The 16104-nt window shown below is 38.2% G+C and overlaps 1 protein-coding gene across 2 annotated transcripts in view; it reads left to right on the plus strand.

The window, feature by feature from the left end:
- The window catches only part of LOC122811523 (transient receptor potential cation channel subfamily M member 4-like), a 1266622-nt gene that overhangs the window by 286673 nt on the left and 963845 nt on the right, over positions 1 to 16104 (plus strand). The window lies entirely within an intron of this gene.

Raw genomic sequence — 16104 nt, forward strand, 5'->3', positions numbered from 1 at the left:
CATCAGAATAAATGAAAACATATTACATTACTACTTCTACATTAATAACTAGACAATTCTGCAATACAAAGTAAATGTTTTAAGACTAGAGGGTTTACGTTCACTGTGCAAAGAACACTGTTCTGAATGATACATACTTCAAAACAGAGTTTGACCAGTTAAAAGTCAAAAAGTATTTGTGTGAGGACAACGTCCCTCAGCTCTATCAAGATTATGCACTCCAGTCAAGCTCCTGAGTAATATAAACAACTCCCATGTTACTACAGATTGCAGGGTAAGTCCTGCAAAGAATGTCCATCAGCCAGTGTGTATTTCAGTTGCATATGCATTCACACAAGCAGCCACTGAATGACTAGACTGTATTTCCAAAGGAGGTCAGCAAGGGAGCCCCGCAGTGCAGTAGTGTGGCTCCAAAGGGGGAGTCCTGCAGTGCAGTAGCATGGTTCCAGAGGAGTTCAGCAGACACTATTATAGCATCTTCTAGCACTAAAATGTATCTTACTGTTTCCTGACTTTTAAGAGCAAGAAAGTTGCTGAGCTCTTTGTCAGGCAGCCAGCTTGTGGCCTTCCAAGTTAACTCGCAAATTAGACTGCAGCATCTACAACAACATGGTGCAACAGATTTGATTATGGACACAACTAGAACACCTCTTCAATGCAATTGTTTCTTTTACTATTAAGAAAACTATTGTAACATATTTTGGTGGGTAATGACTAGTGCAAAGATGAACATAAAGCTATGGAGAGTCAGTTCATTGGACCTTGATGCAGTTCATTAGACCTTGATGATGTGGCATCCCAGATTAATTCTGCTTCTGAGAAACCAGACAAGTGGGAAGGCAAAGTCTGGTTTTCTTGTGTATACATAATCATTTTAATGTGTATTTACTCTGCGTAAGTGTTGTAGTAGCAGCAGAAGTAGTACTATTACCAGTAGTAGCAATAGTAGTAGTAGTACTAGTAGTAGCTGCTGTAGTAGTACTAGTAGGAGCAGTATTAGTAGTACTAGTAGGAGCTGCTGTAGTAGTACTAGTAGTAGCTGCTGTAGTAGGATTAGCATGAAAGCAGCAAATCTTAAGTCATCTTTAACTAAATGGATGCCTTTTCAATAAGTCCAATATACCAGTATTTGTCTGTGTTCACACAAGTGTTCATTAATTTCATTTTGGTAACCAGGCAGATCTGATGAGGTAAAATAATCTCCATTTTAGATGTGTTCAGTTGTTAAGGACCAATATATGTGACAAAAGACACGGAAATATAACACTCTGCTGATGTGATAACAATCTCTTTAATATAGTCAGCCTATTTAGTGAATAAATAAGTAATAGAGGGTGTGTACTACATTGTAGTGAAACAATACAGCAAAGAATTTTTGCTGTATGTACAGTCCAGCACCCTGGATATTTGCTTAATCTCTTGTGAAACATCAGAAGGGATCAAGTAACTAAATACCTTGCCAAGGGAATACCAGAGGGAAGGCACTGAAAAAACAGTCCATTATGATACTGTTACAGGAACCAAGCAACTGGCAGCCAGGTCAGTCTAGACAGAAGAAATATAATTTGTGGTTAATTTAAACATCATATAAAGCAGGGGCAACTGGAGGTCTTAGTCCTTTCAGGGAAGTAAGGAAGAATGAAGAAGCCAGAAGAAATGGTGAGACTTGCAATAACATTTAATCATATATCCAATGCTGCTTTGTTTACAGCTTAATTTTTCAAGAGCCTAGAGATGCTGTTTTTTTTTTTTTTTGCATCTGCTAACCTATTGTATACAGCAGCAGTGTTTTCTTTTACTGTCATTTCTTGCTGCTTTACTTATTGAAGGCAGTAAGGTTGTGAGAACTGTCCTTGGGTAAGTAGTTAGGATGTATTCTGAGCTGAAGTACCAGCTTCATTTTTGTTTTCTTTTGGAGGAGTAGGGCTACAACTCTGAAAAGGACACCACTATCCTCCTGGGATTACTAGTCAACACATTAAATGATAAATGAAAGTTAAGCATATTGTCACTGACATTTTTACCTTCCATTTGCGTTAAGCATATTCTCATTGTCATTTTTACCTTCCATTTGCAGATCACTGATATTCCTGTATTTTATTTAGATTTGTTTTATGACTGAACATTTCATAGTTTGTTGCAGTGAGCTGACAAAAAGCACCCGTCTGGTGTCATTGTCTCTGGAAAGTGTATACTTATCGTCAGCCATGCAACGATCCCAAATGTATTAATTTTCAAAACAAGATTTTAAACAGGGATCCACTTTTATGAAGGCCACCCTTCTGGATGAACATGGGGCTTTTTAACTTACTTTGAGCAGATGTTTATGAAATATTGGTTGTGCTGTAATGCCCCTGTCTTCCTTCAGGTCCTCCAACCTGCGAGATGGTGTTTAATTACATTGCATGTGCTTAATGGCAAATTGGATATACAGTCTGCTCTTTTGTTCTACTCTGTTCCCTTTTCTCCTTACCCCTCCCCATCCTGTCCTGAATGCTGCCACACATTTCCCCCTCCATTATCCATTCTGTAGTTTATTCCTTGGATACACAGAAGTCTGTATGAAGATCTATCACAGATCATTTATGGCAGGTACATACAGAGTGTTGCCTGTGCTCCCCCTTCTTCAGTCTTTTCATCATGGTAATCCATTCACATTTCCCCAAGATGAGCTGTAGCTTTCCATATCATATATTCCTCCTCTCTCTAGTAAGAAAAGCCGCTGCTTCTGGAAATTCTGGTGATACCCTTTCACCTCCATCCTACATTGCTATCCTTTTTGTCTTTTGCTATCAGCTTAATATCACTGTCTTTGTATGGTTTAAGAAACTGCATGTGATCTTCAGGCTGTGGCTTGACTAAGACTTGGTAAATTGAAAGCATTACTTCCTCACTTCTGGAGTCTGTCATCAAAGGACAACACTACACCATTCTGTTTGTTTCCATCACACATGCTCAGAACTTTTCTTTCTCTGCCATCACTTCCACTCTCTGTAGTTCAGACTTCTTACCAAGGTTGTTGTTGTTTGGTAGTATATTGTAGTTGCTGCAGTGAACCTCAACTGCCAGTTTTCTGTCCACTTTCTCAACATTTCCAAGTCCTTCCTTAAACGGTTTCCCATATTGTTCACTGCTGCATGTATCTTAGTCTTGTCAGCAAAGATAATCCCCTAAAATGCTTCTAAAATGAATACATTTTAAGAGTACTGTACATGACCCCCTGCAGTACTCCAAAAGTCACTTTCTTTCTCCTAATATTGTTACTGTCGCCACAGCCCTCAGTATCCTAACGTTCAGCTATGTAGCGGTTCAGGCCTTCATTCTTAGTCCTTCCTCAATGCCTGCAGTTTTCCTAGCTGCTGGTAGTGTAGGGCAGGGTTAATGGCCTTGGTGACTTGCAAGTTGGTTACATCTACTAGTAAACCCTTGTCAGGGTCTTTGAACTGAACACTTCATACCACTGGATCAGGGTTGACTGACAACTTCTGGTCCTGGTTTTCTCGGGTGCAATTTCATAACTTTCCCTATTATTGCTATTTAGGTAACAGGCCTGTAGCTTATTACATGTTCCTGCTCCCTGTCTTGTAAACGTGTACCATTATTGCCATTTTCCAGTCTTTGGGTACTTTTTTTTTTGGCCTGCTGTCACCTTTGAAGATCTCTGTCAGGAGATTCATCAGGACAGTGTTCAGATTCCTGTGTACACTGAGAGAGAGGTTACCTGGACCTTGTGCCCTATCCTCCCTTAGGGCAGCCAAGTTCATCTCTTCACTCATACAATCATCCTACTCTGACATTCCACCCTCACAGAATGGCATCTTAGTCTTTCTTGATACTGAGGAAAAATACCATTTCAATATTTATACATCTCCCATTCTAACTTAAGGTGGACATTTATCTCTCGCCCTCTTTTTTTTTTTCTTCCCCTAAATATTCAAAAAGCATTTTGCCCTTCTTGATACTTGCAAGAAAATTAGGTAATGTGGTCTTGTGTTGCTAGATATTATACGGTTACAGCTCAGCAAACAGTTTCTCATAGTGTAGGAGTGCCCAGAAAATATCAAGAGACCACTTGTAATTTATTGCACCTAAAGTAAAACATCGGCTTCAGAAATTAACACCCTTTCTCACACATGGCCAGACTTTAAGTATTTTGCATTTACCTAACATTTCCATTGACAATATACTGCAATCTGGTCTTCATGAATGGGCTAGGGCATGCTAATACTGAATGTAAAACTGCAAGAAATATGTTCAGTGAGGTTCTGCACCTGTAGTCAAGGACCAGTAAAAAAATAAATCCACTGAGCTAAGTTAGCTGTTTGTGTAGCTCCATTTACTTAAACAGTAAAAGGTTGACCACCAAATCTGTCCACCAACAGTACTTCCAGTACATCATCTGATGATGGTGAGGAAGAGTATACAATGAATGTCCATCTGGATGGTTCTCCTTTCCAGTATCCCCTTTCACCTAAGTGCTATAGTGAACAATAAATCTTTAAATATGCTGGATGGATAGGATACTGAGACATTTTCTCATAGCAATACGTATTATGGTCCGTCTTGTAAGATTACCAACCCATTGCTCTTAAAATTCAAGCACATTTCATTACTTTTTTTTACATTCCAAGTTAGTCTCACACCTGTACATTTGTTTCCCAGTCTAGTGCAATTACAGTAAAATCATTCTGAAGTTAAAGCTTTGAGTTTGCAAGAAAAGCATGCAACATAAAATCATTCTATTCTAAATATCCAAATAATTTTTCAAACATTATTATTTAGTTTAACTGTTGCTCTGTGGGAAACCTGAATGGAAAAATAACCTTGCAGCTTAAGTGGAATTTGATGTATGATATTCCTTGTCTGTCTTTCAGAAAATGTAGCTACATTCTCCTCGCCAGTATCGAAGAACCAGAGGCTTCAAAAATAAGGAAATATTCAATGACCTGTGCCAAATAGTACCTCTCAAATGTCCCTGATTTTTATGGAAATTCCCAAAGCTTGTCCTCTCTTGCATTAAATGTTTGGTTTTCTGGTAATCCCTGATTACAATCAATGACCGATATTAATTTTATATTTATGGCTCAGGAAATACATGTTGATAAAAACATGTTATATTAACTTTTTAAGTGAATTATAGTAGTATTAAATTTTACCCTCCTTTGTCATCCCTTATTGTTTGGCTTTGTCCAGGATTTTTGAGCAAAGAAGTTGATAGATGTGTGTCAAGTTGGGTCATGGCTGGAAAGGGTTGAAAGACCAGCCTACTTAATTGGTGAGTAAATAGTAATTTGATAAGTTGAAATGGCTCTAATCACCATAAAATGGTTTCATAAACAGCAAGGTTTTGTCAAGGTATGCCAGTTGGACAGTTGTAATGGTCATGGGATTTTATGGATGACAAAGAAATATGTGCTCTGCCCCACCTGTTTCAATAAGATTATCTACTTCAAGGTTACTCATTCTGATTTTGCATTTAGCATCTCTATATATCTTCCTGGTGACTCTCTTAAAAGGTTCATCTCATTTGGGTCTGGATTAAAACTTACTGCTGTAGTTTACAAAACACTTGTCCAAATGAAGGAAAACTGAATAACATTTCCTGTAACATATATGGAAGGTGCATTGGTGCAGCAGTTAGCATTGTCGCCTCACAGCAAGAGGTTCTCTGGCTCCATTCTCAGCTGGGGTGCATTCTGTGTGGCGTCTGCATGACCTCCATGTGTTCATGTAGGTTTCCTCTGGGTGCTCTGGTTCCTCCACATTCCAAATGCATGCACTAGGTGGATTGGACACTCAAATTAGCCCTAGGTGTGAGTGTGTGTTTGTTACACCCTCCAAGGAGAACTGTGTGCCAGGCTAAAAACCCATCTCCATAAAACTGTAGGGCTACAGAAACAAGTGCCTGGAGGAGCGCTCATTGCCTGGTGTGCTGCATGGCACGGATAGAACTGAGAGAGAAAGAACATGTATACATTGGATGCTCTAGGTATATGTAATGCAGGACAGGATCAGTCTATTCTACTTATACCACCAGAAATTAGAGGAATAATAGATGTTGGACCATATCAGTCTTTTAAATGTTACTCTAATTTAAAGTGTTATTTTTTTTTGCATTTGTTCACCAGGATAGTTTAAATGGTCAGAAATGATCAACATACTAAAATGAAAAACATTTACAATGTTTACAAAATTATTATACGAACATAAAATAGCAAGATGACAAAATAATTATAGCCACTATAAAAAGGGACTGACTGGATAAAAAACAAGTTTTCAGTATTACTGCAGCATGTGTAAACCCACTAAGAGGAAAGGCATTTTTGTACATCATCTGACAGGAAAATTTTATGTCAGGTAATTATTTGGCTTCAGTACTGCATATGTTTCATTTTATGCTGTATGTGAAGGGTGTTCATGTTTTATGTGGGTAAAATGGTTAGGAAACTGATGGAAAGGATAAACAGCAGCCAAAAATAAGAAGGAAAGTGGGCATGAGTGCATTGTTTTATATACATAAGTGGAAATCCTAAACATGACTTCACATTTCAAGGCCTTGAAAGTGTAGTAAATAAAAGACCTGGGGATATTAAAATACTGGTGGAAAGGTGTTATGCCAACAGATAGTACTGAATGCAGCTACACCACCAGGATTATACAGCAGCATGACTATAAGGTGTCTTAAAAATTAAGACCACTGGTTGGTTGATTAGCTGTTAGATGTATAGGATGTCTTTTGGTGTTGAACGTATCTGATAAAGTCAATTGTGATGGAAGCTTATTTCTATGCTTGACTTGCTTTTATTATTTGTATTTTACTTCAAACAAGTGTCTTATTTGGACCATTTGGTATTTTGGTTCAAATCCTTGCAAGTAAATTTGCTTGTATTCTAAACATAAATTGGGATATAATTTTCATGTTTGAGTGAAATTTAATTTTTGAGATGAAATTTGGGAATTATGGAAGTGAGTTTTAAATGCAATCTCTAGTCCTTATCAAAGTAGTGCGAACTCCAGAAAATGGCCAACATTGTATCTAGTAAATATAAGAAGAAAGATAATGCTAGTATTAAATATAAAAAGAAAGTACAAATTAAGTTGAATGACTGGTCTGATCTTCTATACCAAAATCTGTGAACATCTTTGTATTTTTTTCAATACTCTGGCAAATTTTGGATATACCAGCATTTATCTTGCAAAATGGAAAATTGTTCCTGAAAAATACAGCTAGCTGTGGAAATTCTGAGTTTGGATTTGGCTTTTGTCGCTGGAGCATACTTTAAAACATTTTCCAGGAAGCATCTTAATTGGTGGTAGTTCCCATTGTCTTGCTTTGATGGCCATTTATAATTTTATAATGTCAGCATTTGGCTATTGTGGAGTATTTATTCCATGATGAATGTCAATTTCATTGCAGAACTGCTTGAAATTGAAGCGATCGCATGTGATCAGCTGTCTGAATGATGACCTCAGGAATGTCAAACAATGTGAAAATTTTGTCCGAGTGATGTACCAGTTTTGGTTAAGGTGGAATGCAGTGGTTCCACTTCAGGATGTCATTGCTTATAACTAAAAGGGCAAAATTAGAAGTACTTTGTTAAATCTGGGACAGATGAGAGGTATGACATGGCACAGGTCACTGTAGACAGAGCATAGAAATCAGTACTGATGTTCAAACAGCTTCTGGGGTCTGAACTGAAACTTGTTTCTAACTGTATTTGCTTTGTGTACTAAAATGGTGCTCAGCCTACTTCTGTTACAGTGCTATATTAAGGTGCCTAGATTGTCCATTCAGTTTTCTCAGCTGAGCTTTGTGTGCTTTCTCTGGCTCTGTGTTGTAATAAACTAAGATGGATCAGCTTTAGGCCTTTAATTGGCTTTGATGATGTTGAAATAATGATGCCATCTCTGAGTTATTCATAACTCTTATAACTGGTGGCCTCTGAATCAACATTATCCCTTCTGTACCCAGGCACTGATACTATTTCTTTAGCGTCTATAACAAGGAATCATTTGCAGTTTCTTTTAATAATGGTAGTGGCAGTGTTCTGGAAACTGCAGTTTCTGTTAACACTAATGGGTTGTTCTAACACTTCAGATTTCAGCGTACATGTCAACAGCTCAAGTAATACTGAAATGGGAAGGACAAGCATTTATGTTAAACAAAAATGATGGTTATGCAGGTAGTAAGCCTCTTGCCACGAGTGTACAACTCCATATATATTAACTCTGAGGTCTCTCATCTTAAACATCTCAAAATGTGAGAACAGTGTATGGTAATATACAAGGAAAAGAGAACAAACCAGCAGTAGATAAGCTGATTTAATGTTACTCCATTTATTTTCACTGGTCTTGAAAAATTGGCATATTATTTACTTGCTCTTTTCTGTAATTTGTTTTCTGGAATTGGCATATTATTTACTTGCTCTTTTCTGTAATTTGTTTTCTGGACAATATTTTTATTTATCTGTTTTGTGTCCCACTATTGGCAGTGGCTCTTCAGAATTGTCAGTTTTTACCTTTTGTGGCCTTGACTGTAACTCATTCTACTTTCCATTCATTATGTTTTGATGCAGTTGGATCTATAAGCATGTTAATCTTCTGCTTCTTGTATACTGTTTACCTTATGGTGTACAGTGTGCACATGTATATTGACCAGTTCTCGTTTATCTTACTGTATATGGTGTGTACATTTATATTGTCAGTTTCTCAGGATTTCTCGTTTACTGTTTACCTTACTCTGTATGGTGTGCACATGTATATTGCCAGTTTCTCAGCTTTTCTCATTTACTGTTTACCTTAATATGTACGGTGTGTACATGTGTATTGTCAGTATCTCAGCGTTTCTCATTTACTGTTTACCTTATTCTGTACAGTATACATGTGTATTGTCAGTTTCTGTGTTTATCATGTTTAATATCCGAATTTGGCTTTTCTATCACACTGATTATCCTTTCATTTAGAAATTGCCTTTTTGGAGTTTTTGGAATTTCTCTACACGTTCCTCTGAAGCAGTGTTGTGATTTGCATTCCATACATCACATTTCTTACCCTTTACTGGGTATTTATATGTGGAGTATCACTACCACGGTGTTTGTACACTGACATTCTATTTTGCATTCTTAGTCTTTGACATGTTTTGCTATTTTTGTTTATTGATCTGCTTTATGTATCTTTACTTACCTACTGTCCTCTGCACTATGATCTTCTTGAATTTATAATGCCCTTCCATAGTTGATTAAAATCTTTTCATGTGACATTTGTCAGGTATCTTTTTCTTACTTTTCATGAATAAAAGTTCTGAATAACCTTTTTGATTTTATGAATCAACATCTATAAAATTACAGTTCTGTTTTTTCCAGATACTTTAGATATTTAGTACCAGATGGTTTACCTTCATAAACTCGAATCACAGTGGTTTGAGTGCTCATAAGAGTGAGACTAAACCACAAAAGTGAAAATGTCGACAGTCCTTAATGTTCGAAAAACAGCAAATCGAAAAGCAGATTTGCTGTTTTTCGAACATTAATGTCGAACAAAAAAAAAAATGAAGTGTTAAGCAGGGGGGCAAGCCCCCCCTGCACCCCCTACTTTATTATTCTAACTCTGAGATTGCACTACAATGGGGAAAGGAACCATTTCCCGATCCCCGCTATAGTGCCATCGGCCCCACAATGTCGAATGTGCAATGAGCGAATGTCACTGTGCATTTGCTGATTGCACATTCAAACTTTTTTCTTTCGGCATTTGCAAAATTTGCAAACAGCCTTTCAAACACTTGCTGTTCGTCCGACTGTGTATCGCCTTTATAAAGGTAAACCAGTACAAATATCTGTTTCATTTGGTTCATACCTCTCAAGTGTACCTCATTACAGGGAAATACCTCATTTGGGGTCTTAAAAAGTGCATATTCCTCGAAGTTCCTCAAAGTTCCACATTGAAAGAGTCTGTCATACATTCAGTGTTAGGAATTTTTTTAAGTGAAATCCATGGTAAAGAGAAATTAATCATATTAATTCATTAAAAGATTGTCTTTAGAAGTAAAACCAGCATATTTTAACCATCCTATGACCTTCCTAGTTAAAGTTGTTAGTAAGCCATTAGTATGTGTTCCACATTTTGCCCATTTGTTCCACATTATGAAGGCGAGTGTTCCTCATTTTGGAGATGGAAGGTTGAGAGCTATGATTTGGTTCTTGGGTATAGGATCATTGGAAGTTACTAGGATAATGGGTCCAGAGCCTTTTTAAGTCTAGCCATTCATGCCAAAATGTCCTTAATTATCAGTGGCCACAGGCTGCAATGGCTTTGGTATATGCCTGCACCTTAGGGCATCTACAAACTGCCCCTGTCCAGGGGTTGAATGTGATTTCTCATCCATTGGTCCAAATTGGATTTGAATATGCTAAGGGAAGAACTCTGTTTCACATAAATGAGGATTCTGTTAGAGAAATAGTAATCTCTGAGAGATATACCTATCCCAACAACATGTTTTGTTTATGTCTGAGACAAAGTTTAGATCCTTAAATCAAGTAGTTCTACTACTGTTATGCTAATATGTTGCAGATCCATTAGAACTGGATCTGAGAATGCCTTGCAGGTTAGGCATAGCTTTTCCCTCAGTATTCTGTAGGAGACCAAGTACAGGGACAGTATTCTGTAGGAGACCAAGTACAGGGACAGGGCTTTCTGGTGGTCATATATTCTTTTAGTGAGGAACCTCTGTGGCTGCTACAGCTGATGGCAATTACTGATCAGGTACATGCCAAAGGGTGCATTCTACTTGATTACTGGTCTAATGAGGGTGGAGTATAGTGAGACTATGATTCCTTAGATCTGGATGCCATGCCCTTACTTATAAGTTGTGCCAAATAGAAGATTTTTCTCACTAACATGGACACACAATGATCAAAGTTCAGGCTACTGTCAACCTGAGTTCCCAGTCCCTTACCTCTGGGTCTGTTCTTAGGGGAAGTGTTATTAATGTTGTAATTTACAGTGGTGGTCTTCTTCCCAAAGGGCATAATTATGCATTTTTTGCATCGAGTTTTTTTAGGCAGTGGTTCTGGCACCAGTTGAGTCTGTGTCGACTCTCCTGGTGGATATCTACATCTTTTGGGGATTAAACGATTGCAGTTGTCAGCCAATGGTATATTCCAGACAGGAGAGGTACCAGTACCAAGCCCTGTGGGACACCACTAGTAACAGGCCTCTTGGTGGAGGTGGATTCTACCACCCTAACTTCATGTGTCCTATCTATGAGTCATTTGGCTATTCATCAGGTAACATGGGGATTATACCTAAATTTGTGAGTTTCTCTATAATACCCAATAGAGGTATTGTGTGAAATGCTTTTGTTAGGTCAAGGAAGGCAGTATGCACTGCTTTGCCCTTGTCCTTGACTCTAGTGACCTTCTCAAAGAAGCCCACCATGTTTAATAGGCATGACTTGCCCTTGACAAAACTGAACTGGGATGGGTCCTATGTTTTTATCATGTACACAATAATTCTTTCCATGGCTTTGCATGTAAGATTAGTCACATGTATGGGTCGGTAGTTCCATGGGTCCATTGATGGGTCTGCCTTTGTGTACAGGGAAGAATTTTGCAGTCCTTTATTCCCTAAGGATGAAGTCTATCTGCAGACTGTGGTTGAAAAGAGATTCTAGTGGGCCTGAGAGGTCATGTTTCAAGTTATTTAGGAGGCATCCTGGGATATTATTGGGACCCATTGATGTAGTGTTTTTAGCTCTGAAGAGTGCAGTGAGAACCTGTTCTTTAGTGATAGTTGGTGGAGAAATTGTAGTGGGTATTTCCTTGGGTGGACTGGGGGTGATGGGGGTGAAATTGTAGCTACATTTATTGCCCAACAAATTTGCTATATCCCCCGGTTCCGGTATAGGATGTTCCATTTAGGAAGTTCCACTTACTATCAGAGCAGCACACTGTTAAGTTTTCCCTTTAAGGTTGTGTGCATAACTGAAAAAAAATGCCTTATTGGTTATCCTTAACCTGGGAAGTTGCCTTGAAGTTGGCTTTGGTGGACTTGGATTGCTTGTTGAGACTGATGAGGGTTTTTTTTTTTTGTCTTTTGGTAATAGCCATAGCTCTCAACCGCTTAGCACAAAAACGCGGGACAAATATTAAATATTGTTCTTATAAACTTAGTTGCTAGAACAAAAGGCCTTGTGTTACTGGGCATTTTCTGAAGGATATGAAGTCTGAAACTCAAATGCCGGTTGTTATTTAGTGACTTCAATCCTCACTGATTTGTCACAAAAATCTAGAAAATCACAAATTTTACAAAGAACAGATCAAAAATATGAAGCAGAAATCTGGACATTCTGCAAAAATATGGACATTTGAGAGGTATGGGCATAGCCCTTCCTATTTTTGGAAAGGATTTTCTCTTTTTTTGTTGTACAACCTATTTATAATGGAGGGAGGCCCATCGAGGGAGTTTGTCCTAAGTTTGTTTGGTATTGCTGTTTCTATGCAGTTATTTACATGCTTATAGAGGGTTACTGTAAACATTTTTGCATATCTCACTGTGTTCTGTGTTTCGGGGTGCTTGGAATATAGCTATGCCATCACTTAATTGCAGGTAGTTAGCCTTGTAAAGGTTCTCAAAGGTTGTGGCTTTTGATGGAATTTCAGTCTTTGTTTATTTCAAGGGTTACAGCTTTGTGATCTGATCTGACCACTGAGCACATTACACAAGGTGGGGTGCAACATTCTCTCATATTTGTGAGTACCAGATCGAGGATATTTGTACCCCAAGTAAGAGAGCAGACTTGCTGTCCCAGGATGTTTGTATTAACAAAATCCAGGAATCCTACATATTAGTGGTTGCATATGTATCCCAGTTTATGGTGGGATAGTTGAAATCCCACATGAATATGGTGTTGGGCTGAATTGTGAGTGACTCCAGTACATTCAAGTATGTGATCTGGTTATCCTGGGTCATAGACAGGGGTCTACAGCTAGCAAGGATATGGTACTGGACTTTAATTAGTTGGTCATAGCTCAAGCATGTCGTATTGTTTGACCAATCTTGAGGTGCGCTTTTTTGTAGATTGATGCACCTTAGCCTCTTGTCCCTTCTTGTGTGATAGTTGGTCTAAGTGTGTGGAAGTCATTATAGCCTTGTAGTGCCGAGGTGCCTTCCCACAGCTTTAAACCATGTCTCAGTAACTGCACAGATGATGACACTGTCCAGGGTGAGGAGTGCTTCCAGGGAGTGGAGCTTCTCGTTGAGACTCCTAGCACTGAGCAGTAACACCTTTAGTTTATCTTGCACAAACTTTACTATGTTGGAAGGTATATCTGAACTTAAACACCAGAGGAATTTTTTAAACTTTTTTGTACTCCTGATTATGTATCCTCAGCTTTTGACAATATTTGGAATATATTGTACATCTTGCCACCAGAAATCTATTTTACATGACTGAAAACTCAAAATATTGAAATTCACTTTACTGAGACCACAATATCTAAATTTAAAAATACTGAAAACTCATTTGACTGAGTCGCATTATACTGAAAGCTTACAATGCTGAATTTCAAAATACAGAATTTTATGCCACAAAACTGGTGTTTCCCTTCACCTGTGACTTGCTTGTGATGAAAAAAAAAACATTACTGTAAGTTAAAGTGCCAACTGTCAGAATACCAGTTGTGGCATAGAAAGTAGTGTTGTAGTGTTTCTAAATGTGGGTATGTGTCTCCCCATTTTTATGGAAAGTATCTAAAGTAGTATTGCTGATGTTTTGTGCGCTGCTGGCAGTAGTGGCAGTGTGTGCAGTACTATAAGGTAGGTAAAAGGTATATGCCCTTTTCCCCAATCTAGTGCAATCCTGAAGTTGCTATACACATTTGGGGGGGGGTGCAGCCCCCCACCTAGTTTTGTGTTATATCGTCCAGTTTCTGTTGAGGGTAAGTAGTTTTAAAGTTTTGGAAAGAGTTAATCATTGTTGTAAGTGTGCATGATTATGGCTTAAAATTCAGTATTTTGAAATTCAGCATTGTAAGCTTTCAGTATAATGAGACTCAGTCAAATGAGTTTTCAGTATTCTGAAAATTAGGTATTGTGGTCTCAGTCAAATGAAATTTAGTATTTTGAGTTTTCAGTGAAGTAGATCTGCCACCAGCCATATAGAGACAATTTAGTCTGACTCTAGGAATATTTAGTGTTGTGACATGGTTTCTGAACTAAGATTATCCATGTAGCTCAATGTTATCCATCTAGCTCAATGTTATCCATTTAGCTCAATGTGGACGTAAGTAGTAACTTATTTCAAAATGCTAAAAATGTCAAATTTGTAGTGGCATACGCTTTTCATGTTTTCTGTATACTGTTAACATCTAACACTATTCTGTTAACTGAGTTGTAAATTAATAACTTCCATTCCTTTATTTCCCTTAAGAAAGTGCAAAATTTGGTACTTCCATTTGTTTTCTTGTTAGGAATATTTCTCAGGTAATCTGCGTAACCATGTTCTAGGAATTAAAACCTTAAAATTTGATGAAACATAATGGTACTTGGTCTTAATTCTTTTTTAGGTCTAACCTTACACTGTCCCAGTTTTCATGTCTTGGCAAGTGTTCATCTTCTGTCAAAATTTTGAAATGCAGTAAGCACAATCTTTGTAGAGATTCTATGGTAAAAGTAGATCAGCAATCTTTTATGAAAGTACTCGCACATAAGACAGTCGAATAAAATGTTTAGTTTAGTACAATAAAACAAATCGCCACATATACTGCTACGCTCGGTCTGTCAGTTGTAAAGGAGTAGAGACTGAATGATGCATGAGATATGTTTGACATCCAGTGATGGCACATTGTACTCTGATTTGACCTGACTTTGTGACTGGGCAGAGGTGCACTAATTATAAAGACAGCATCCATTGAGCTGTCACGTCTGTAATAAGGAACAGTCAAAGTTGCAGTTTAAGTAATGGAACTTCAGTTTAATGCTTAGAAAAAAGTTAACCGCATAGTCTATCTGCCCTAGCATGTTTTTAGTGTGGCTGCTAATCTTCAAAAATAACTTTTTGATGGTCTGCCATCTAGCTGTCTTTCCTTTCCAGTACCTTTTTTTGCTAAATGCTTCTGCAAGGCTCCAAATTTAAATATTCTTGTAAAGTTACAACTTTTGATGTGTCAACAACACAGACCACTCATCTAACTCATTGTAATCCATTCTCCTAAATTTCCACATTTGCCATGGTAGTTATCCCCAGCTGTGGCTACTCTGGTCCTCTTTTGCCTTGATTAAGAGCAGATTTATAATTCTGTCTTCTCTTGTGCAATCTCATCCAGCAGTCTAGACCACTCATGGTCTATGAACCAAGTCTCCTTACACTTCCATCTCTAACATGCAGCTGTGAATGCACCAGCCTGCTCTTGGCAAATTCAGATGTGCCCATTGGTACAACTCTTTCTGATATCCCAATCCTTTTCAGATGTGCCCATCGGTACAACTGCCTTTCTAATATCCAAGTCCCTTTCCCTCACTCAGCTACTGTCCCATATCCATGGCCAATATACTGTACTGATCTGTCGCTGATGATTCCCCCTCCTCCACCTTGATCCCCCATGCATTTACCTTCCTCTCGGACTCCTCTTCTTCCCTCACCTTACTGGTATTGTGTGCACTGTACATTAGCATTTACCATGCACTTTCTACCTTACTGGTATTGTGTGCACTGTACATTAGCATTTACCATGCACTTTCTATTGCCCTTCTGTTTTCTTCTCCTGCTTACTGCCCAAGTACATTATATCCTCCTGCTTCTGTGATTTAATTTCATCTTAGTTTTTCTGATGCCTACACTTTACCCTAGCTCTAAGAACTGCTGTCCTTTCTGGGCCAAGATGGAGTCTGTCCCTGAAATACTGCTAGTATGTCCATCTGCTTCTACCAGCAGCAAGCCTTCCTAACCACAGCCATAAATTATACTCTAGTAATTCTCTCTATCCATGTTGTGATGACTACTGGAACATGTAGTATGTCTCAGGATGCTTCTTCTGTCTCCTACACCTGGCATCATTCTGCCCCCTTACTGGCATTGCCTGTTGACACTTCAATACACCCCCACGAGAT

The sequence above is a fragment of the Protopterus annectens genome, chromosome 9.part0 (assembly GCF_019279795.1).
Source record: "Protopterus annectens isolate FY-2018-M chromosome 9.part0, PAN1.0, whole genome shotgun sequence".
In the NCBI taxonomy this organism is placed as follows: domain Eukaryota; kingdom Metazoa; phylum Chordata; order Ceratodontiformes; family Protopteridae; genus Protopterus; species Protopterus annectens.